A 25,837-nucleotide genomic window follows, 5' to 3' on the forward strand; every position below is an offset into this window, starting at 1 on the left:
AAGAGTTATTTGAGCTCCACGAAACCCATTTTATAAGTCTTTTCTTCCGCAGTACAAGGAAGTTGTGTTTTGCTGGAAACAGAAATTGAACCCACAAAATAATTAAGTTCGGATGAAAATTGAGAATATACAAGGTTTTTGAAAGCCACTAAACTTAACTTAGAAAAGCATGTTATTCTCTTGCAGCTTTTTAGTTACTTCTAGATACCAATATGCTTTAGCCAAGGTGCTAAATTAGAACATCTTTTAAATCTTTATTTCGCAGTTAAGTGTCTAAATGCTTATTTCTCAAAATACCATCTTTAGTGTAATGGATAAAAGCAAGGTTAAAAAAATAAGGAGCATATACAAAAAAGTGAGCTCTAAATTTCTTTTGAGGTTGATGCAGAGCTATGATCTTGAACCTTCATTGTGCCTTTTCTCTTCTTGCCAGTCTTTTCATGGAATTATGCCTGCTATGCCCATAAAAGTTCCTTCTGCTGTGTTTCATGAAGGTAGGTAGCTACTGTGTTTCATGAAGGTAGGTAGCACAGGGTCTCACTGTGTCTGCATCCTCAGCACCTTCAGAGCCCTCAGATATTTCCTGCTGAGTAGAAGGATGGATCTAGGGAATTTATTAGACAATATAGTGGGATTTTCCTTTTGTCTTGTATTTCTCAGGAAGATTGGTATCTGAGGATATTCCTGGAGAGAACTCAGGAAAATCAACATATGCTTTAGATAGGGTATATACAGACAATGTCCCTGAAGAGTTGGGCGAGAGATAAAGCCCTTCAGATCAGCATTGACCTGAAGTTATATTCTCATCATTTCAAAGAGAAGTTGAGCACCTCTGAAATAAATTTTGTCTATTGAACCTCAATATCTAATGAAAAGAATTACCCTTTCTCAATAAAAAAAAATTACTGCAACATTTTCCATAGGCCCCAGAATTCCTTGAGCAAACCTTCTGTAATGAGTTGAGTTGTTGATACTCCCCTTTTCTTCTCATATTTGGGTAGATATCTGAGTAAAAATCAATTTCAATTAGAGAAGGTAAGAGTAAAAAATTAATAAGATTTTTATATTTCATAGTAAAATATAAAAATGTGTATTAGACAACAATTAGTAAACAAGTAACAAAATGGCGGTAGTAAGGCCTAATGTATAAATAATAACATTAAATGTAAATGAACTAAATTAGTCACTTAAAAGACAGTACGGCTGAATGGATTAAACAGTAAGACCCAATTATATGTTGCCTACAAGAAACTCACTTCACCTGAAAAGACATACATAGACCGAAAGTGAAGGGATGGGAAAAGATATTTCATGCAAATATAAACCAAAAAGAGCAAGAGTGTCTATACTTAAATCAGATAAAATAGAGTTTAAGTCAAAAACTGAAAAGAGAGACAAAGAAGATGATTATATAATGATAAAAGGTCAATTTAGCAAGAGGACATACGATAGTAAATACACATGCACCCAACACTGAAGCACTCATATATATAAGCAAATATTAATAGATCTAAAGAGAAAGATAGATTACAATACAATAGAAGTAGGATACTTCAACACCCCACTTTTGGCAAGGACAGATCAGTCAGAAAATCAACAAACAAACATTGCTGTTTGACTATATTGTAGATTAAATGGACTTAACATAGCTTTAGAGAACATTTCATCCAATTGGATGTGAACACACATTTTTTTGATGACCACATGAAACATTCTTCAGGACAGACCATATGTTAGACCACAAAACAAGTCTCAACAAATTATAAAAAGGTCTAAATCATATCATGTATGTTTTCTGAACACAATGAAATAAAACAAGAAATCAATAGCTAGAGGAACTTCAGAAACCATACAAATACATGGAAATTAGGCAACGTGCTCTTGAACAACCAGTGGATCAATGAAGAAATTAAGAAGGAAAATAAAAAATTTCAAGAATCAAATAAAGACAGAACACAACACACCTGAACCTACGAGATACAGAAAAAGCAGTACTGAGGGAATTTTATACCAGTAAATGCCTACATCCAAATAATAAAAAAATTTAAATAAACATACGTGTGCATCTGTCTTTATAGCAGCATGATTTATAGTCCTTTGGGTATATACCCAGTAATGGGATGGCTGGGTCGAATGGAATTTCTAGTTCTAGATCCCTGAGGAATCGCCACACTGACTTCCACAAGGGATGAACTAGTTTACAGTCCCACCAACAGTGTAAAAGTGGTCCTATTTCTCCACATCCTTTCCAGCACCTGTTGTTTCCTGACTTTTTAATGATTTCCATTCTAACTGGTGTGAGATGGTATCTCATTGTGGTTTTGATTTGCATTTCTCTGATGGCCAGTGATGGTGAGCATTTTTTCATGTGTTTTTTGGCTGCATAAATATCTTCTTTTGAGAAGTGTCTGTTCATGTCCTTCACCCACTTTTTGATGGGGTTGTTTGTTTTTTTCTTGTAAATTTGTTGGAGTTCATTGTAGCTTCTGGATATTAGCCCTTTGTCAGATGAGTAGGTTGCAAAAATGTTTATTGTGGCATTATTCACAATAGCAAAGACTTGGAACCAACCCAAATGTCCAACAATGATAGACTGGATTAAGAAAATGTGGCATATATACACCATGGAATACTATGCAGCCATAAAAAATGATGAGTTCATGTCCTTTGTAGGGACATGGATGAAATTGGAAATCATCATTCTCAGTAAACTATCGCAAGAACAAAAAACCAAACACCGCATATTCTCACTCATAGGTGGGAATTGAACAATGAGAACACGTGGACACAGGAAGGGGAACATCACACTTCGGGGAGTGTTGTGGGGTGGGGGGAGGGGGGAGGGATAGCATTGGGAGATATACCTAATGCTAGATGACGAGTTAGTGGGTGCAGCGCACCAGCATGACACATGTATACATATGTAACTTACCTGCACATTGCGCACATGTACCATAAAACCTAAAGTATAATAATAATAATAATAATAATAATAAAAAGAATGCAGAATCCAAAAAAAAAAAAAAATTTAAATAATTAACCTAACAATTCACTTCCAGGTTGCTAGAAAAGCAAGAACAAATCAAACCCCAAAATAGTAGAAGGAAATAAATAACAAAGATCTGGGCAGAAATAAATGAAATTGAGACTAAAAGAAAAATACAAAATATTAACAAAATTAAACTGGTTTTGAAAAAATAAACAAATGGACAAACCTTTAGCTAGATCAACAAAGAAAAAAAGAGATAAGACCCAAATAAATAAAATCAGAAATGAGAAAGGAACATTATGATGGTTAGCACAGCAATACAAAGGATCATTAGAGACCATTATGAACAACTATATACCAAAAAATTAGAAAACTTAGAAGAAATGGATATATTCTGAACACATACAACTCACCAAGATTGAACCATGAAAAAATAGAAAACCTAAACAAACCAATCATGAACAATGAGATTAAAGCAGTAGTCTAAATTTGGTCATCAAAGAAAAACCAAGGACCTGAAGGATTCACTGCTGAATTCTACCAAAACATTTGAAGAAGTACTAATACCAATTATACTAAAATCATTTAAAAATTAAAGAGGAAGGAATACTTCCAAATTCATTGTATACAGCCAGCATTAAGCTAATACCAACACCAGACAAAGACACACACACAAAGTAAAACTACAAGCCAGTATCCCTGATGAACACAGAAGCAAAAATCCCCCCAAAAATACTAGCAAACAGAATTCAACAACCTGTTAAAAAAATCATTCTCGATCAAGTGGGATTCACCTCATAGATGCAAAGATAGTTCAACATACACAAATCAATAAACACAATACATTATGTCAACAGAATCAAGGACAAAATCCATGTGATAATTTTTATAAATGCTGAACAAGCATTTGATAAAATTCAACATCGCTTTATGATAAAAACTTTCAACAAATTGGGTATAGAAGGAACATATCTCAACACAATCAAAGCCATATATTACAAGCTCACAGTTAAAATCATACAGACAGAGTAAACATTGAAAGCCTGTCTACAAGGATCTGTAATAAGATAAGGATGCCCACTTTCACCGTATGTATTCAACAGAGTACTGGGAATCCTAGCCAAAGCAATTAGGCAAGAGAAAGAAATAAAGGACATCCAAATTGGAAAGGAGGAAGTCAAATTATTATTATTTTTTTTTTGCAGAAGACTTGATCTTACATTTAGAAAAACCTGAAGACTCTGCCAAAAAACTTTTTGAACTGAAAAACAATCTTAGTAAAATTACAAGATACAAATAACATACAAACATCAGTAGAGTTTCTATATGCTAACAGAGATCTATCTGAAAAAGTAATCAAGAAAACAATTTCGTTTACAATAGCTACAAAAATATGAAAATACAAATTTAACCAAAGATGTGAAAAATCTCTGCCAGGAAACTATAAAACACTGATGAAAGAAGTTGAAGAGGACATGAAAAATGGAAAATATCCCATGCCATGGATGATAAAAATTAATATTGTTAAAATGTCTATACTACCCTAAGTGAACTACAATCAAAATACCAGTGACATTCTTCACAGAAATAGAAAAGCAATCCTAGAATTCATATGGAATTACAAAAGACCTGGCACAGCTAAGGCAATCCTGAGCAAAAAGAACAAAGCTGGAAACATCATACTACCTGATTTCAAATTACATGACAAAACTATAATAACCATAACAGCATAGTACTGGCATAAAAACAGAGACATAGACCAATGGAAGAGGATAGAGAGCCCAGAAGTAAGTGCATGTATTTACAGTCAACTTGTATTTGACAAAGGCACCAAGAATATACACTGGGGGAAAAGGACAGTCTCTTTAATAAATGGTGCTGGGAAAGCAGGATATCCATATGTAGAAAAATGAAAAAAAAAAGACCCCTACCTTTCACCATGTACAAAAATTAACTCAAATTGGATTAAAGACTTAAATGTAAAATCTGAAACTATAAAACTAGTAGAAAACATTGGGGACATACAGGACATTGGACTGAACAAAGATTTTTTTGGATAAGACTTCAAAAGCACAGGCAACAAAAACAAAAACAGACACATGGTATTACATAAAGCTAAAATGCTTCTGAACAGCAAAGGAAATAACAAAGTGAAGAGACAACCTACAGAACAGGAGAAAATATTTTCAAACTATCCATCTGAAAAGGAATTAATAACCAGAGTATGTAAGGAACTCAAACAACTTATAACAAAAAAGCAAGCAAGCAAGCAAGCAAGAAAAAAAAAACTGATTTAAAATTGAGCAAAAGACCTTAATAGACATTTCTCAAAAGTAGACATACAAATGGCCATAAATGCTTAATATCACTAATCATCAGGGAAATGCAAATCAAAACCACAATCAGATATTATCTGATTGGCTTTATCAAAAAAGAAAAAATAACAAATGCTGGCAAGGATGCAGAGAAAGGAGAACACTGGTAAACAGTTGGTGAGAATGTCAAGTCATTATGGAAAATAGTATAGAGGTTCCTCAGAAAAACAAAGATAGTACTATTATATGATTAATCAATTCCATTGCTGGGTATATGTCCAAAAGAGAGGAAATAAGTATGTCAAAGAGATATCTGCCCTGTCATGTTTATTGCAGCAGTATTCGCAATAGCCAATATATGGAATCAACCTAAGTATCCATCTACAGATGAATGGATAAAGAAAATATAGTGTATATACACGATGGAATATCATTCAGCCATAAAAAAGTTAATGAAATCCTGTCATTTGCAGCAACATGGATAGGACTGGAGGTCATTATAAGTGAAATAAGCCAGGCACAGAAGGACAAATAATAGATGTTTTGAATCATAGGTAGGGGCAAATAAAAGTAGATCTCATGGATATAGAATAGAATAGTAGTTACCAGAGGCTTTCAAGAGAAGGTGGAAGAGGATAAAGTTGGTTAATGAGTACAAAAATATAGTTAATAGAAGGAATGTGTTCTATTATTTGAAAGTACAGTAGGAAAATTATAGTTAACAATAATTTATTGTATATTTCAAAATAGCTAGAAGAGAAGAATTATAATGTTCCCATCACAAAGAAAAGATAAATATTTGAGTTGATGAATAGTTCAATTACTCTGACTTGATCACTATATGTTGTATATTAAAATACCATGTTCACAAAAATGTGTACAACTGTGATATAGCAATAAAAATACCATAAAAGTGTGTTATGAATAGCTGAATATCTGGTAATATAAATAAAAATCTGTAAAATCTTAACAGTCTGAATACTAGAGAGTAAATTTTATTTCTTAAAAGACTTTTACTACAGTCAATTTTGTCATGCAGTATTAATGGAGTGTAATGAGTTTGATAGGACAGTTCTATGTATGTGTTGTCTTCCCTTTGAGAATGAATATGAATTCTTTTCTGTCAACATTGCATATAAATAATATTAATCATTTGAAGCACACACTATGGCTATACCTGAGGTAAGGTGTTCTGGTGTTGATAAATGAATGAATCATCATCAGAGATTTACATAAAATTCTTGAAAAGTTTGCTATTATTTTTAAGGCAAATATTTAATTTGGGTACAGAGGTCCATCTTTCTGAATATTTGAGGCTTCTAAAATGTACAAAAAGGAATCTGTTTAACATTTCTGAGAAATAGAGAAATCCAATGATATAAGGGTCTTTTCTGAAAGCACTAAAAAATTTAGTTATAATCTTGAATAATAACTTTCAGTGTTTCATCACAGTGAAAGTATTTCATTGACCCAAATTAATGGACTGTTTTTTTTTTATACTATAATGCTAGTGAAGTTGTAGGGAAAATTATATACCTAGATATGTATTTGTATAAATATATAAACCATCTCAATATCTGGCTTCGGTAGTCTTACATTTTATTTATTGAAATTTAAAAACTTTAGTAAGTCAGTTCTCATAAATATTAACCTAGGAAAACAATAAAGCATACTTAGCAGCAAGGTTAATTTATGGACCTACATTTGATGTGCCCTTTTATTTACCTGGTTCAATCCCTGGATTAAGTAATAATTCAAATTTTAAGACATAATATGAAGTTATCCAAATAAATATAGAAGTAGCTGAAACGATTTTTTGCATATTTTAAATTTTATTAAATTTAAATAGTAAAACTAATACATATATCCAGACTATAAAATAAAAATATTATAGGTATGGCTACAATCTCCTTGATCATTACCATGAATCTTGATCCTTTTTTGAGAAGTCGCAACAGCATTTAATTTGATGTATATCTTTTCAGAAGATTTTATTTTTATTTATGTAACAAATATATATAAATATTTTTTCAAGACTGAGTCTTGCTCTATTGCCCAGGTGAGAGTGCAGTGGTGTGATCTTGGCTCACTGCAATCTCTGCCTCCTGGGTTCAAGCGATTCTCCTGCCTCAGCCTCCCAAGTAGCTGGGATTACAGGCGCCTGCTACCACACCTGGCTAATTTTTGTATTTTTAGTAGAGATGGGATTTCACCATGTTGGCCAATCTGGTCTTGAACTCTTGACCTCAAATGATCCACCCACCTCACTCTCCCAAAATGCTGGGATTACAGGCATGAGCCGCCATGCCCGGCCTATGTAACAAATATTTATGGCCACATACTATCTATATAGTTTTTTCTGATGTGTGTGTTTTAAAATGTAAATAGTATTTTAATGTATGTGCTTATTTTGTAACTTCTATTTGGCTACCTTGCTAAACTTTCTAATGTGAACTCTAATAATTCACAAGTTAATTTCTTAGAGTTTTTTTGGTAATTATTATATCATTTGCAAATAATGATAATTTTGTCTCTTTTTATTCTGATCCTTATATATGATTTTTTATTGTCTTGGATAGACAAAGATGGTGCATAAGTGCTGGATAGATAATGATAGTATTTTGCATTATTCCTTACTTTGAGAAATTACTTCTAGTATTTTATCCATTAAGTATGGTACTTATTACATATTTCCACTAGTGACATTTATTAAAAGGTTTTTATTCTATTTCTAATTTCAGAAGATTAAAAATGAGGTATTAAATTTTAGTCAATACCTTTACATTACTTGTTTTTTGTCTTTTGTCTTTTAATATAGAGGATTGGTAGGTTCTCTAGTATTGAACCATCCTTGTATTCCTGGGATAAACCCAATTTGGTCCTGATGTGTAATTAAAAAAAAATCCCCGTATCTGATTTGCTAATATTTAATTCAAGGTGTATATATCTTCATTTATAAAAGTTATTTGTCCATGATTTCCTTTCTTGTGCTTTCTCTTGTTTTGGTATTAGTGCTATATTTGCTTGGTAAAATGGATCAGATAATTTCTTATCTTTGTCTTTGCTTTGAAAAGTTTATATAACAGAAGAGTTATGTGTTTTTTAAGGATGTGATAAAATTCACAAGCAAAATCTTGAGTTGGGTGCCATTTCAAGTATAGTCTTTTCTGTTAGCTTAATGTATTCAGTGGTTACTGATGTGCGTGTTTTAAATATTCTTCTTTGAGCTGATTTTGATGATTTTTCTAGAAATTTGACCATTTTAGCTAAGTGCTCATCTAAGTATGATAAAATTTCCACCTTAAAATGGAAGATTCATTATTGCTGTCTCACTTGCCAGGGGCAGAGAAATTGTTCTACTTGCCAAGTTAATTTTAGCTTTCCACCAACAAAACAACCTACAGAGTATTTGTACTATATGCTGCTTTAGTTTTTGTGGTCTCTCAATGAAGTTAGTTATTTTGCAATCAAATAATTATAGGAAATTTTGCTTTTAAAAAAATCAAGTGACAATGTATTTTCATAATGACACCTTCGATTCCAGAATTCAGGAATCATAGAATTAAAAAATGTTCGAATTTTCTTAAACTCCATATTTCCTCACCAGTGAAATAGAAAATAACAAATAGCTATCTCATGAGGGTAGTTATGTTAAAGTACATAATGACTCTACTGGTCTTCATACAACATTTGTGTGTGTGAAGTTATAGGGATATGTTTGTATTAATATATGCCCTTTGCTTTAGAGAAAATGTACTTAGCAAAATGTGAATTTGAATAAGAGAGTTTTCCTCTATGTGTAAGTAATTATAATTGAATCTGGGGCTTGGACTATTTCTAATCATCTTAATTAATTAGCAGGATAAAGCATAAATTGACTATTTTGTCTAATTTTGGTTATCAAACAAGTAGACCTGTCAGCTTAACTAAAAATAAAATGAAAAAATAATTAAGTGATTGCATGTAGCTAGTTACAGCTTTAATCAGTGTGATCAGTCAAATAAGTTAAATAGTCAAAAGTATTTGTGTTTTCACGTACATGTTAAATTAGTGAAAATGATTTTGTTGTCTTACTGTAATTGTAGGAAAGTAGCAAGTTTGAATATATCATTCAAGCATGAATATATAGGTTGTACTGCTGTTGCAAAAATTAAAATTGACAGAAAGACAAATTTATCTACTCCAAGTCCACCAAGCCTGGCAGGCCAGTGAAGGTGATGTGAGAAGAATGGTCAGGAGATGAGGTCGAGAACCTGAACTATATATTCTGTTAAGTTTGGGACACAGTTAACCAACTTAAATCTGTTATTTTGGAAAAGGAGATTATATATGGTGTATATTCAGTATCAGCTGAACAACTTCTCTTTAGCAACATTTGCTCAGTTCTGGCCTTTATCTTTGACCTTCTTTGCAAGATATTAATAAATGCCTTTTATTCTAAGCGTAAATCTAGTTAATTAAATAATATTTTCTTTCTCATAGTTTTGCATTAAGACTTCACTATTTCGAGACTTTGTCTCAACTGTCCTTGCCATTTTCTCGTCAATTTTAAAGTATTTCCTTCTCTACCAGGGAAAGTGCTTCCAATTTCTCCTCATAAGAACATTTGTCTTACTGTCTTAAAATTTCAAATCGAAGACACAGATTAAGCGGCTAGAGGTTTGTGTCCTTTTTATACTTCCTTGCATTATTCTCCTCAATAAAGTTAAACTGTGTCACACAGCAATAAATGTACATTTTTACTGGTGGAGGTTCCAGACTTTTTGTGATTAGGAGATTTTCTGTCTTTTACCTAACTCTTCATCCCTGGAGAAGAAGATGTGTGATACATAGTGAGAATAAATAATATACTGGAGAGAGGAGGGGAGGAGTGATTAAGAAAGTCATATTTGCATTGCTTTATAGAGCAAGGAGCAGACCTTTCAGCCCAACAATTCCACATCCTTGAGAGGTGCTCCTACCAGAGGGGGGCACAAATATCAGATATATTGTGATCACTTTCATGGCATTTGGATTTGATTTGTATTTGTATTATAATTTCTGAACATCACTATCACATATTTTATTTTTAAATAAATGAGTGGAGCTGTCTAAATGACTTAATTGTAACTTTTGATTTGTAGGTAGAAATTGTGTTAAGAAATAACAGAAAGAACATGAATTTATAGTCAGAAAACCCAGGTTAGAATTTGAGCTGTGCTATATTTTAGCTGTATAAATTTGATGAAGGCACTCACAATTTCTGAATTTTAGTAGACACATCAACATGAATGATAATGTTAATCTCATCAGGCTGTTGTGAAGATAAAATAAAATGTTTTTGTAAAGCACTAGTAAGCTGTCTGACACCTAAAAGAACTTTAATGTCTATTAATTTCTCTTTTGCTCAATAGCTGTATTAACAGTGCTGAGAGCAGGGAGACTCCTGTTATGTCACCAGCTCCATTTCTCAGAAAGTATCTGACCTTGGTAGTTCCCATAAATGTTCTGAGTCTCAATTTTCTAAACTGTAGAATGAGAAGAAGTATCTGTTCAAATAAAAGGTCTGTCTTAGAGAAATTTTGTGACTATTAAATGAGAAAATAATATGCAATAAACTTTGAAAATTATAGAGTGCTAAAGATATATAAGCCATTTCCTTTAAAAGAAAATATTAATTCAGGCACTAATGTATTTGATCTTCTCTATTTTCAAATCACACTTATTTTCTTCCTATAGTTACCCTAATGTCTAGGACCATAGAGATATAAAACTTTCACTGGCAGTCTTTAAAAAGTAGGATGGAGATCTATATTTATTGGCATGGAAAGGTGATCATTTTAAGAGAAAAATACACTGTATTTTATCTCAAAATCAGAATAAATAGACATTCAGGAAAAAAGAGTTCTTAATATTTTAACACATATTTCCTTGTCATGTTTCACCACATTTATCCTTGGTCATTTGTCATTTTTCTAAGTCCTTGTGCAAATAGGACTCCAAAAAATAATTTTTTTCCGACTATTAACATTTGTTCTTTTACAAATATAATTGTGGGTCACTGAAAGGCCCTTAGCTTCCTAAGAAACAGCTAAGAGTAGCTTGAATCTTCTCCTAGAAACTATATATATATAAGGGTATGGAGAATATTGGGAGTTTTATTTTGAATGAAGATAAATGGAAAATTTTAGGTTGAAAGAAAAATGAGATTACTTATTAAGATCAAATAAAATTAATATTGTTAGAAGTTATTTTTTGAAAGCTAATACTTATCTAAAAGAAAGGTCCCTTGACAAGAGTAAATTTGCTTGAGCTACAGATTTTTTCTTTTATTTTTGGATAATTTCATCAGATTTGGAAAAGAATTAAGAATTGTCTCTGTTATTGTGATTTAGACTTTTTCTGAACAATAGAACTAATTTACCAACACAGAAGAAACATGCCAAATCACTGACCATAGCCCTTGAAAGGAAGGGTTTGGTTTTTAAAAAAATTAAATTAGATCTATAAGTTTGAGAAATTTCAGCATGTTTTTTATAATTCTTTATTTTTGTGAAATTGGAAAAACTCATGACATTGCTTTATGTAACCAAGTGTTGCTTGGCTGCATACATAAGTTTTGTGCTGATAAGTGGGGCGTCTGTTATAATGCTTAGAAATACTTGGAGTTAGTGTCTGGGCTCTAGGATGGGGCCACTTGACTCACTGTGATCTGAATTGGAACACACTGCTTTATTCCACAGCCATCTAGACAGAAAGTGAGGACAACAATTTACCAGTTAAAGCAACAAAGCAATTGAGGTAGACAGAAAGTAATTAGTTTTTAATGATCTTTTGGAAGTCACATGAATAGATTGATTTCTGTTTTGATCTTGTTTGAATTAATAGCTGCTTTTGAGTCTTCAATCCCACTTGAGTATGCATTGTTTCTCCATTTCACGGTCTGGTGCTCCTGAAGTTTAGGTTTTGCTTGGCCAATTGTTCCATTTTGTAAAGCTCAGACCAGTGTTTTTGTGTTCTTTAGCTTTAAACATTGTTGTGGTGTTTTCCTTTTATTTCTATAGCTGTTTCCTCTTGGGAATTTGATGGGGCTATTATCACTTCCACAGGGCTAACATCCAAATTGGAGGTTCTTATTTGGAAGCTAAAATTGGAAAAAATTGGCGTGAATTCATTTCTCACTAAAACCGTAACCCAGGCTCCGTGTTCTTTGGGAAGAGCATTTTCTGCTCTTGTCCTGGTTGCTGCCCAGACTTTTTCTTCCCTCCTTTTTGGATTATGTGAGTTACTTAGAACCAGCTAATGAGGGTGCAGGAAGCAGTTTGTATGGCCGGTGCCACTGTTATGACTAAAAAGCTTTTCCCCAAAATAAATAGTAATTTGCTTCTCCCCAAAGCTTTGCAGACAATGAATGACAATATCCCTCACTTTTGCCCAAACACTGTCCGTTTTTTTCTTATCAGACGGATATCTACATCCCTTCACTCTGCTTCCCTGTTGCCCATTTGATTCTCAGACACTCTTCCTTGTCAGGAAGGTACTAAAGCCTTAATTTCTTTTTAATTCTCTCTTGTTTATTTGTTTTTGATAAATCAAGCTATGCATGTATGTTTTTGTAAAATTTTTTTTGAGAAGATGTGGAAGATGAAAAAAACCAAATTCCTACAGGAAGATTTTCAACATTTTTAAACAGACCTCCTGATTTATCTATACAATTAAGTTCTTTAATATATGACTTTTTAATACTGTTGTGCTTTAAAATAATTTTTCTCTTAAAATGATCACCTTTCCATGCCAATAAATATAGATCTCCATCCTACTTTTTAAAGACTGCCAGTGAAAGTTTTATATCTCTATGGTCCTAGACATTAGGGTAACTATAGGAAGAAAATAAGTGTGATTTGAAAATAGAGAAGATCAAATAAATACCATTTACTAAGTCCTTCTAGAAAGGAGAAATGAGAAGAAATGGTTTGATAAGGTCAAAAGAAATTGCAACCTGGTGTGAATCAACAGATTTTAGAACACTAACCAAACACTACACTTACATTAAGTGTGAATGAGCATTTTGGAACTTTAATAGATTGGTGCTGGGATGCTGAATCTCTTCACCATCCCTCACTCCCCAGGACAGAGGAGGGAAGTAGAAAAAGAAAGAGAGTGCAGGGAAATGGTAGCAAATAAGATGCAGGAGCGAAATTGGAAAAGAAGGACAGAGAATGCTGGACTAGCAGGTTGGCAGAAGTCTTAAGAGAGAGAAAAGGAGAGAGGACTTTGGGATATTTACAGCCAACATTCCATTTAGCGCCAGGCACCCAGTGGAGAAAAGACAATTTATCCTTGTCATAGCCCTGGCTGCACTGCTGCTCCTCCTGCCAGGCATTTTGTTCCCAGAAGGCGCTCCCCAGTAATGTAAGGAGAAGATGGGAGAAGGGGAGAGAAGGTCAGTAACAACTTCCATGGTCAGCACCCTAGTCGTTTTCAGCAGCCATTTCAGGGTTCTTTGACAGCCTTGTCACTTTATCTACTGTGTCTGCTTACTTCTCTCTGGATTTCCATTTTATGTTTTGTATAATTGGGTATCTCTAGCTCTCTATTTCTCCCATTCAGCTGAGCTGAAATTAAATTTTAAATTTTTGTTTAAGCTCCTTTTCTATGTTTTATATTATCATTTTGCCCTCAACCTTTTACTTTCTACAGGTTAAAAATCTGATATTTTAAAAATAAATCTCCAGGCTGACTGAAGGTTCATATTAATCCATCATCTTTGTGCTTTTAGTATTTCATTGGCAAATATCCCACATGATTATTTTATCTCAAACATTTTATTTCATGAAGAGATATGAATTTGGTCCTTTTGCAGAATCCTGGAGAACTTAACCTTCAGGAAAAAGACAAAATGATTGCCTTCTTCCAAGCCAGTGACTCAGTCTGGATATACATGATGGGAAGTGTGCATCTGCCAGTGACCTTTGGGATAATTTGGACTTTTGGCCTTTTTCCAAAATAAGGAAGCAGTAGAACAGTTGCATCTTATTTTATGAATTCATTCTCATTCATAATCCAGTATTTGGAAATTTCCCACCTTTTCCAGCAGAAGTTGCCTAGCTCTAATATGGACACTGAGTATCCTCATCATGAGACATGTTTTATGTAACACCCTGACCTATTTGCTCCTGAGGGAAAAGTAGCAGCAGGATTAGGCGATGGATTCAAATTCCAACTCTCTTCCTCTATCGAAATGATATTCTAACTGTAGTTTGGTTCCTTGATATGTTTAATGAGGTTTTAATAGCATCTACCTCATAGGATTGTTGTGATGACTAAATGACTTTTTTTTTTTTTTTTTTTGAGACAGAGTTTCACTCTTCTTGCCTAGGCTGCAGTGCAATAGCGTGATCTCGGCTCACTGCAATCTCCACCTCCCGGATTCAAGCAATTGTCCTGCCTCAGCTCCTGAGTAGCTGGGATTACAGGTGTCTGCCACAATGCCCCGCTAATTTCTTCTATTTTTAGTAGAGGCAGGGTTTCACCATGTTGGCCAGGCTGGTCTTGAACTCTTAACCTCAGGTGATCCACCTGCCTCAGCCTCCCAAAGTGTTGGGATTACAGGTGTGAGCCACTGCGCCCAGCCTAAATGACATTTTATTTGTGCTTAAGTTCTCCATAAGTAGTAACTACTGATATTACTAAATTATTTATATGTTTCTACTAATAGTGATTATTTGACCTAATGTCAAGATGCTCATATTCTGCTTAGGGGTTAAAATACTTAGGCATCAATTACCTAGAGGATACTGAAGTGGTAAACTCTATGGTGATGGTCATATTTTCAATTGTAGGTTCTCAGGTGAAGGAAAGATTTAAGCAGTTCAGCAAGTGGGGATAAGATGACCTTCCTGAAGAGGTGAGGATTGAATTGGGCCTGGAGGAGTGGGTAGAATTTAAAAGACACAAAAGGGAATTTAAGGTTCAAAAGAGAAGGTCAGGGGAGAAAAAGTATGAGTAAGCATATAACAAAAGAGTATAGAGTTTTAGAGCTATTTTTGTGGATTTTTTCATTCTCTTCCCCCCTTTTATTGGTATCCTTTTATGAAATCTCATTTCATTTTTTAGCTGTTACCTGTGCCAAAATAATAAACATGCTCATAATGTCATGTCACTTTAAATCTCTAAGAATCTTGGTTTACTATTCAGCTGTTGCTTTGAAAGTGCACAATTCTGGAATTAATTCTGGGGAGCTGTGTTTGCAGAAGTGCTTATATTTAGGAAAATTAAGAGTTTATATTCCTAGAGACAACATCAAATTGCTAAGGAAAAGCTGCATTCCACGAACCGGGAAACACAATCTAGTGTTCACGATGGCTGTTCGTCCATGTATTAAGGAATTTGTACTGAGTAGTCAACTGCGGTAAGTGCTACTGGAATGCTTCGTCCCTGCAGTACCTTACCTCGTGTCCTCACTCTCCTTCATAGTCACAGACTGTGAAGGAAGCCGTGGAGGTGGGGATTTAAAAAGAAGAGGAAATCACTGGAGAGCCAGAGGGCTGCTTAAAATTCTACAAGTGAAGCAGGTTAAAAACATAACCCAGCATTTCTCTCTTTGCAACTAGATGCAAGATTAGGAAGGCATTTAAAAAAAAAGTGGGAGTTGAACAATGAGAACACATGGACACAGGGAGGGAAACATCACACACTGGGGCCTGTCGGAGGGGTAGGTGGCTAGGGAAGGGATAGCATCAGGAGAAATACCTAATGTAGATGACGGGTTGATGGGTGCAGCAAACCACCATGGCACATGTATACTTATGTAACAAACCTGCATGTTCTGCACATGTACCCCAGAACTTAAAGTATAATACTTAAAAAAAAAGTCCTGAGATTGTGTGATGCTCTATATAAAATTTAGAAAGAGGCTAAATTAAATAATATTTAGCTATTTGTTCATTTAAACCTCTCTACCACTCCTGGTATTGCCCTGTTTACCTCTCAGTTAGTCTGGTCCATGGCTGGAGCCTGGCTAGCCAGGCCACAGGTCTCTGATCAGAAGACCATCTTACCTGGCAAAGGACACATGGCTTCCTTCAAGGCCGAGCATATCAACCCAATGTAGAAATGACAGTGAATATCACAAATGCATTTTAGGCTTTAAAACTTTAATTAAATGTAGGGGCAGTTTATGTGATTTATTTAATTACATGCATTCTTTCTCAAAGCACCTTATTTTCCATGAAAGCCCCTATAATGAAGGTTCCCCTGGTCACTGTATCTGGGCATCACTTAGAAGGATTTTAAGCAAGGCAATATAGTGAAGCATGTTTGAAATTAAACAGATGTGGGTTGAAGTTCTGTCTCCACCACATATTAGCTGAATGATCTGGGATAAGTTATTTAACCTCTCTAAGCTTATTTTCCCCCTTTAAAGTAAGACTAATAATAGTATTACTGCAAAGTTTTTATTACTAGTAAGACTAATAATAGTATTACTCCAAAGTTTTTTAAGAAGTAAAAACTAAAAAAGAGTCATTTAGTCGAGTGATTAATATAACCACTAGATGAGATTGATAATAGTGAATATTTTTTAAAAATGTAGTGGTTATCAATATCTTAACATTATTAATGTATGACATAGTAAATGTAACAACATTAAAACAGTCAATGTTAGCTATTATTATAATTGTCATAATGCTTGATTCAGTTAACTTTTATAAGAATGTTTCCTCACCTGCAACATGAGGATAATATTAATATTACCTACAGACAGATGCTATAAACTACATCCAGGTGTGCTGTGACAATTAAATGAGCTGCTGGGTGTGGCTGTGATTTACAAACCGTAATGTAATTATCGTGTCAAAGCTGAAAGCAAGTAGATAGTATCTGGTAGGACTTTTGACCTCAATGTAATGACCAGAATCTGCAAGACAGCATTTTGGTGAGTGCTAATCTTTTGAGTTAGGGCCAGTGTTTCTGGAAAGCCAGAAGGATGGTTTGTAATGAAGCAGAATGTTTTGCCCAGAACGGCTGGCTAAGCAGTTGCAAATTCTGTTTTCTTTGCCTGTTAAAGCCATTTTAGCTTAAGTGTTGTTGTAGCTACTATGGAGTCCTAGCTAGTGTCTTACTGTACAGAATTATTCATCATTTTCTAAGAGAATCATTTTGATAAGGAACATTCTTTCTTTTTATTTTGTAACTCTATTGGGGTCATCTTATGGGGCATCCAACTTGGGATACGCAATTTGTGAGACATTTTCAGTGATATTATTTAATATTGTCCTTACAATCACACTCTGAAGTATGCATTATCATCTATATTTACAGACAAGAAAAGTGGAACTCAGTAACTTGCCTAACAGTAAATGAGAGAGCTGAGATTAACCCTCTTACCAAACTCAAGTTAGGTATATGCTCTTACCACTGCATTGGTTCACTGGTTTTCATATTACTTCAGTGTAAGCACAGAAAAAGGGAAGGCAATAGGAGTTCTCAACCCAGAGCAGTGCTACCCTACTAAGGAGTGTTTGAAGAGGGTGTTGATTGCCTGACTGAGTTAAGGGGGCTGCTGGATTTGTTGGGCAGGGATCGGCGGTGCCAAATATTCTGCAGTGCTCAGGACTATACAACTGAAGAATTGTCCCACCTGAGCAGCCAGCAGTGATTCATGAATGTCTCTCTTGACCTCTTCTGAAATGACAAAAGTGAATTGTGTCTGTGTTAGTGTGACTATATTTTGTAGTTTTCACTTTGATACTTTTTATGATATAGGAAAACCCAACCCTTACTTCCCAAGTGATATGGCTTGAATTCTTTTTCCCTCTAAAACTTGTGTTGAAATTTAATCCCTAATGTTGCAGTATTGAGAGGTGAGGCCTTTAAGAAGTGACTGGGTCAGAGCTCTCATAAATAGATTAGTCCATTCATTGATTAATGGACTAATAGATTAATGAATTATCATGGGTGAAGAACTGGTGGCTTTATAGGAAGAGGAAGAGAGACCTGAGCTAGCACATCAGTACACTTAGCCCCCTCACTATGTGATACCCTGTGCAGCTTTGGCATCCTTTAGAGAGTCCTCACTAGCAAGAAAGCTTTTACCAGATGTGTCTTCTCAACCTTGGATGGTCCAGCCTCCAGAACTAGAAGAAATAAATGTCAGTTTCTTATAATTACCCGGTTTCAGGGATTCTGTTATAAACAATAGAAAATGAACCAAGACACAAAGCAAGATGAAATTGTTTCATCTTTAGGTGTTTGTATAAACCTTATCACAGTACCTCAATCACTATATCCATGAGCATGAGCACGAGCACCATTTTATTCATTACTGGCTTTGTGGTGCCCAGCATTGAGTCTAGCTAGTAGCAGGTGCTCAAGTAATACTTGTGAATACGAGGGCGTAGTGGTTTCTCTATCATCTATGAAGCTCAGGAGACAGGCCTGAAGGCATGGATTGTCTGTGCTTACCGCTCCTCCTCCCTGCCCTCCAAATAAACAGAACCAGTTATCCAACTTGGTTTAAAAACATTAGTGTTTCAGTGGCCATTAAAAGTACATTGCATGTTGCTGTTCCTGAATTCTTGCTCCTTTTCTGACTAACATGTGATCTGATAGCTTAAGGTCTCATTTGGTCACCAGCACCCTTCTAGGAAAGAATGTTCTGTTCCTTGAATCTGGCTGAGTGATGGATGCCTTACAAAGATTATTTTTCACGTCAGCTTCCTTAAGTTGTAGATCCATTTTTTTTCCCCTTGTGTACTTTGAGTGATAGAGCTATTACTAGAGCTGGGATGTGTTTTCTAAATGGTTGGCTAGAGCAAAAGCATCATATTACATTTTTTAAGAAAGGACTTTAATAGAATTATTGGTTCTCATTTTCTACCTGTTAACCTTTGAAATATTATTTACTTTTCCTCCTGGCATTTGCATATACCTCGGGGTTATTTTTCTCTTTTTATATCGATCAAATATACTTTCATATATTGTAAATGTATGTAAAGCACTTCAGGTTGGCACTAGTCCTTTTCAATTACTAGTTAAAACACTATGATGCCCTTTGAGAAAGAACTATATAAATTTCACATTTTAATTTATGAGCCCTCGGTTATGTTACTGGCTTAAGTTCCCTTAGCAATTAAGTAGAGGAATTAAAATAAGAACAAAACATGCCTGATTCCTAGTTATTTGGCTTCAATATTTTTTAAAAGTTTCCCTTCCTCTTCCCTCCATTTGTGATTTCTTCCTTCCTCTCTTTCTCCCAAGGAACTCCATTACTGACTTTCTTCTACATCTTACATAAAATTGTTAATTTCCTTACTATACTTATAACCTTACACTTAGAGCTCAGGGTAGACCCAAGGAATGATTAACTTAGGTCAGACCTGAGCACTGTGGGACCTGCCCACCCTCTCTCTCACCTTGCCAAATGTCTCCCACTTTCATAGTATCCCCATCACCAATTTCTTGACAAAAGTAGACTATCTCCACTGTCTCCTACCCTTTTATTCACCCCTTCTCCTTCCCTCCCTCCCTCCCTCCCTTCCTTCCTTCCTCCCTTTCCTTCTTCCTTCCCTTCCTTTCACCCTTTCCTTCCTTCCTTTGTCTCTCTTCTTTGTTTCTCTTTCTTTCTTTCTTTCTCTTTCTTTCTTTCTTTCTTTCTTTCTTTCTTTCTTTCTTTCTTTCTTTCTTTCTTTCTTTCTTTCTTTCTTTCTTTCTTTCTTTCTTTCTTTCTTTCTTTCTTTCTTTCTTTCTTTCCTCTCTCTCTCTCCCCTCCTTCCCTCCCTTCCTTCCTTTTTCTCTCTTTCTCTGTTTCTCTCTCTCTCTTTTCTTTTATTTCTTTTTTTCTGTTACAGGCAGCATGTATTCTGATTTTGTTTTATTTAGTTCTCTCTCCTTTTTTGGGGATTGGGTAAGTATGGTAGTGGGTATGTGTCCTCACACAGAAAAGTTTAAACTGCAATTTGAATGAAATTTTGTAACTTCCTGAAACACAGATTAGGCTGTGGCATGCTAGTTCACTTTGGATTCATGTGATGTCACCAAATGGCTAAAAAAAAAAAAAAACCAAAAAAAAAAAAACATGATCAGCACAGATATTACTTTTTAAAGCCTTTTGAGAAAAACATGTGTGTTGAAGAACAGGATAGTGGACACAAAAATAACTTCAGTCTCTAAGTGGGTAGAGAATTGTTTTAACTTGATAATGTGTTTGAAAAGAAGATAAGACAGTGGTTTGGGAAGTCACTGCCCTCTGCCCTGTGTGGAATCCAAGGATTATTAGCATTACAAGAAGAAATTGCAGATTATCATTACTAAATGAAGAGATTACTGGGAGACACATGCCTCAGGTCAAAGAAGACAATGGGGATTAAGAGATTACAACCAATAGAGAGATGATATTAACTGTTTTCCCAAGGTTGAATACAAAGGAAATAAGAACAACCATTTCTCAGGCTGGAGTAGGGAGTGGTGCTGGATATCAGGTTGCTTTTAAATATTCCTTCTAAATTTGGCTCCAAATTCTTTAGGTTAGTTGTATTACTCAGGAAGAAAGATTGAAGCCATGTTGATTTGGATACTGTTTCAAAACTCAGTCTTGATTCACTGTGCTTGCTGTCCTTCCTCAGTCACTGCTGTTGCAATTCAAGTCCTGAAGAGAGGGTAGGACTCCAACCTGAGGCAGTTATGGGAGAGACTATAAATTCCCACAGGTTTTCAGAGACCCAGAGTCTAAACCCATTTTTGACCAGAAGAATGTGATGGAATTTCTTACATGCTCAGATACTTCATCTGCAAAATTGAGGGAATAATACTAGATTATTTTCACAATTCCAGATAATTGCTAAACATGTAGGTACCTCTCAAAGATCCACAGCATTAGAAGCACTGAAAATCTATGTGGTTGTTCAATAATATTATATCTTGGAAATATCATTCCAGGATGAAAGTTCATGAATGTTTTCCCTTCAAGAAGGCTATAACATTTATGACATAATTTATACAGACATTATTTATACAGTTTTGGAATAATTTATTTCATTTTAAAAGGGCTAATAACTTTTTATTTAAGGATAATAAAATGAATTTACATACAAAATACTTAAACATTTCCCTAAAGTGTGTTTTGGTCTAAACAATGGTAAAAACCATTAGGCAAAATTTGACATTGAAGTAAACTGAAAACAAATTGTCTGATTTAGTTTTAACCTGAGACATTTAATTTAGTTTCAAGATTTTAATAAAAATAAAGCCAAGTTTCAATGTGTACGTTCACTTGACATAAGACTATCATATATTGTAAAGTAAATTATAGTGTAAAATATGAGCATATGACTAAGAAGATACTGTCACTTTAAGCCTTTCTTTAAAAAATTCTGACAAACAGAAATTTAGTGGTTGTGCTTTCCTTATTTAGCTGAGTTAATCTCTTAGTTGCCAAGGGCAGATTGATTTGTTTATAAACTTGTTAAACCAAATCTGCACATAACCACATCACAGATAATAAAGTAGGAAAAGACCACTCAGATTGTCATTCTGTATCCACTCACCACCTCAGTCTTGTTAATGTCTAATTTAACTGTTTAAGCAATGTATGCTGCATTGCATGTTTTGCACATTGTATTTTTAAGTGATGTGTTGATGATTGTTAACCATGTGTGTGGGTGTGCCTGAAAAGATCCAATGTGCAGCCAGAATTCCTTTTTCAATGACATACCCAGGCTGGGCTACTGTCAGTGAGTCATTCTCACTGCATTGACACCGAAGCCCCCATGTGCGGTCTTACATGTTTGAGACCAGATGCCAGGCATATTTATTCCACGTTGGTACCACTAGCATAGGGAAGATTGTATGCCACTCATTGGTTACTGGCAGTTAAAAATTTTTTCTTGACATCTGCCACTTTTTAAAAGCCCCCTAATTTTGTAATAAATAAGTTCTTTCCACTACCACTTATCAAATAAACTTTCAGTCTTTATAGTGTATTGCTACCTAATACATGGAATTATAAACCTTGTGAGATTTAAATTTTCTTTAAACGTGATATTTAGTTTTCTTAGCAATTTTTATGATGGTGTTGTCCTGATAGTGTTAGATATCAGTAATAAAGATATGTGTGTGTGTGTATATGTGTGTGTGTGTGTGTGTGTGTGTAGCAGAAGTTTAAAGAAGATGAAGTGACTTTCTGGTGGGTGATAGCGTGAACCCTTGTATGGAAAAGTTTTACTGTAGCATGTAGAAATTTACACATCACAACTTAAGAAGAGAGAAATGTGGTTTTCTTTTCTAGAATCTGTCTAAGTTATACTCTTGAGGTCCTGTTATGCTTAGAGGAGATAATGTCATTTCTTCTAGCCCAGTAGCCTCAATTTGATCCAATTGATATTTCTTAGCCAAAATTGAATATTTTAGTTATTGTTCATTTCAAAGCCCGGCCACTTCTCAGTAAAGGGCATCTGGAAGAATTTCTTTCCATTTTCCTCAGTGGCATCTTGGAACAGTGGGAAAAGTCATTTCCAATCAGGCAGTGAGGCAGCGACATGACTTTGATCTTTTTGTTGTCCTCCTGGTTCCTGCAGGTCTTGGCCCAGCGGTGCCTGGGCTTGCCTGGTCCAAGCATGGACTAATCTTTTGAGCATCCTACTAATTTCTATAACTGATGCTTGTGCACTCTTGATTTTGAGATTCCTGATCAATGTTGATGGACTGTTTTAGACCTAGGTGCTGAACACCTTTGCATCGCCCATGACAGTCCATGGGGCCTTCCATTTTCCATACCACACTGGTGTGTGTGAACCTTGTGGGGCTGGTCTCTAAACTCATTGTATTAGGCTGTTTGAGTTGTTATAAAGAAATACCTGACGCTGGGTAATTTAAAAGGAAAAGATATTTAATTGGCTTACTATTCTGCAGCCTATACAAGCATGGCTCCAGCATCTTCTGATAGGGCCCGAGGAAGCTTACAATCATAGGAGAAGTTGAGGGGGGGAGCAGGCATTTTATATGGCAAGAGTGGGAGTAAGACTGGCAGGGAGGTGCCACACACTTTCAAAGAACTCAATCTCGTGAGAACTCACTCACTATCACAAGGACAGCACCAAGCCATTCATGAAGGATCAGCCTCCATGACCAAAACACTTCACACCAGGCCCCACCTCCAACATTCAGTATTACATTTTAACATGAGATCTGGAGGGGACAAACATCCAAACTATATCATTCTGCCTCTGGCCCCTCAAATCTCATGTCCTTCTTACATTGCAAAATACAATCATCCCCTGCCAATAGTCCCCCCAAATCTTAACTCATTACAGCATCAAGTCCAAAGTCCTAAGTCTCATCTGAGACTCATCTTCCACCTATGAGCCTGTAAAATCAAAACAAGTTATTTGCTCCTAAGATACAATGGTAATACAGTCATGGAGTAAACATTTTTATTTCAAAAGGGACAAACTGGCCAAAAGAAAGGGACAGTAGGCTCCATGCAAGCCTGAAACCCAGCAGGGAAGTTATTAAATCTCTTTTTTTTTTTTTTTTTTGAAACAGAGTCTCGCTCTGTCACCCAGGCTGGAGTGCAGTGGCACAATCTCAGCTCACTCTAATCTCCACTTCCCAGGTTCATGCCATTCTTCTGCCTCAGCCTCCCAAGTAGCGGGGACTACAGGCGCCCGCCACCATGCCCGGCTAATTTTTTTTTTTTTAAAATATTTTTAGTAGAGACGGGGTTTCAATGTGTTAGCCAGGGTGGTCTCAATCTCCTTATCTCATGATCCGCATGCCTCAGCCTCCCAAAGTCCTGGGATTACAGGTGTGAGCCACCACGCCTGGCCTTTTGGAAGTTATTAAATCTTAAAGTTCCAAAATAATCCCCTTTGACTCCATGTCCCTCATCTAGGTCACACTGGTGCAAGGGGTGGGCTCCCGAGTCCTTGGGCAGCTCTGCCCTTGTGGCTTTGTAGGGTGTAGTTTCTGTTGCTGTTCTCACAGGTTGGAGTTGAGTGTGTGTGGATTTTACACACTGAGGTTGCAAGCTGCTGGTGACTCTACTGTCTTCTGGTCTGGGGGGTGGAGGACCCCTTCCCACAGCTCCACTAGGCAGTGTCGTCATGGGGACTCTGTGTGGGGGCTCCACCCCACATTTCTCCTGGCACTGCCCTTGTAGAGTTTCTCTGTGGAGGCAACACCCGTATAGCAGGCTTCTGCCTCAGCACCCAGGCTTTCCCATCCATCCTCTGGAATATAGGTGAGAGCTGTCAAGCCTCCTTCACTCCTGCAGTCTGTGCACCTGCAGGCTTATCACAAGAACAGACTAACATTTGTTGGTACTAGTTTTATGTATTAGTACATTCTTGTGTTGCTATAAAGAAATACCTGAGGCTGGGTCATTTATAAAGAAAAAGAAATTTAAATGGCTCATGATTCTGCAGGCTGTACAAGCATGGCTCCAGCATCTGCTTCTGGTGAGGGCCGTCATGGTGGAAGGTGAAGGGGAAGCAAGCATCTCACATGGCCAGAGTGGGAGCACGAGAGAGAGGGAGGAGGTGCCACAAACTTTTAAACAACCGAATCTAGCAAGAACTTGCTTACTATCACGAGGCTAGCACCAAGCCATTCATGAGAGATCTGCCCCCAGGATCCAATCTCCTCCCAACAGGCCCCATCTCCAACATTGGAGATTAAATTTTAACATGAGATTTGGATGGAAAACATCCAAACTATATCACTCTACACAGGCATCTTCCTCAGTGGTGGAATCTGCCTCTTGAGCTGGGTCCACTCCTGCTGCCGTTGTGAGGTTGTACCATTCCAAATGCAGAGCTTCTCTGAAAGGTTTTTGATAGGGCCAGTATCTGCCCAGGAAAGCAGAGGATCAACAATGGTCCCTCAGATGCCCCCAAACCTACATCACTGCTTCTTCTGTCCATGGACTGCTCTCTGTCCCTGAGGTTTGACCTCCAGGTAGGGAGGCAGGAAGTGGGCTGCCCACCTCTGATACCTTATCCACACTTCCTCTTATTTCTGCCAGCATAGAAATGGCTTTTCATTTCAATTCTTATCTTCTAGAATTGCCAATAGATTATTGTCTTTCTTTTCTACTCGGGGAAGCATGTAATTATTGATCTGAGTCCTTCAAGTTTGGCTTTTATATACAAATACTTAGCTTTGGAGAATTTCAATAGAACCCTTTTCCTCCTCAAGAAAGCCTGGCTCTTGCTAAACCAAAAGCCTTTGCATTCAGGCAATAGCCTTGCTATGGATGTAAAATTTCATATTATAAAGCTGTAAACTGATTGATGACTGCTGCTCTTGGCTGTGTGTTGCTCTTTTCCTAAGGCAATGAACCCCACTGGATTAGGAGGGTGCAGGGAAGATAAGGAGAACTATAGGAAAGTTACAATTTGAAGTTTACCTGCGATGAAATGACATTGGCTTAATATCACAAAAAGATTACATCCAGTACATTAACATCATCTGTAAGCCACCAATTGACTGTTGGGATTTTTTAAATGGGTCTGATGAAAAGGAATTAAATTTACATTTGGATTTCTATTAATGACTG

The 25,837-nt window shown here is 35.8% G+C and overlaps 1 protein-coding gene across 7 annotated transcripts in view; it reads left to right on the forward strand.

The window, feature by feature from the left end:
• Nucleotides 1–25,837, forward strand: part of TRMT11 (tRNA methyltransferase 11 homolog) — a 273,729-nt gene that overhangs the window by 147,565 nt on the left and 100,327 nt on the right. For 6 of the 7 annotated variants that reach the window (XR_008525810.2, XR_010140203.1, XR_008525823.2 and 3 more), the window contains one exon: nucleotides 434–494. The exons of the other annotated variant lie outside the window; for it this stretch is intronic. The gene's annotated coding sequence lies outside the window, so the exon portion shown is untranslated. The remainder of the gene's footprint in view (nucleotides 1–433; nucleotides 495–25,837) is intronic. 7 annotated transcript variants of the gene reach the window in all.

The sequence above is a fragment of the Pongo abelii genome, chromosome 5, assembly GCF_028885655.2.
Source record: "Pongo abelii isolate AG06213 chromosome 5, NHGRI_mPonAbe1-v2.0_pri, whole genome shotgun sequence".
NCBI lineage: Eukaryota > Metazoa > Chordata > Mammalia > Primates > Hominidae > Pongo > Pongo abelii.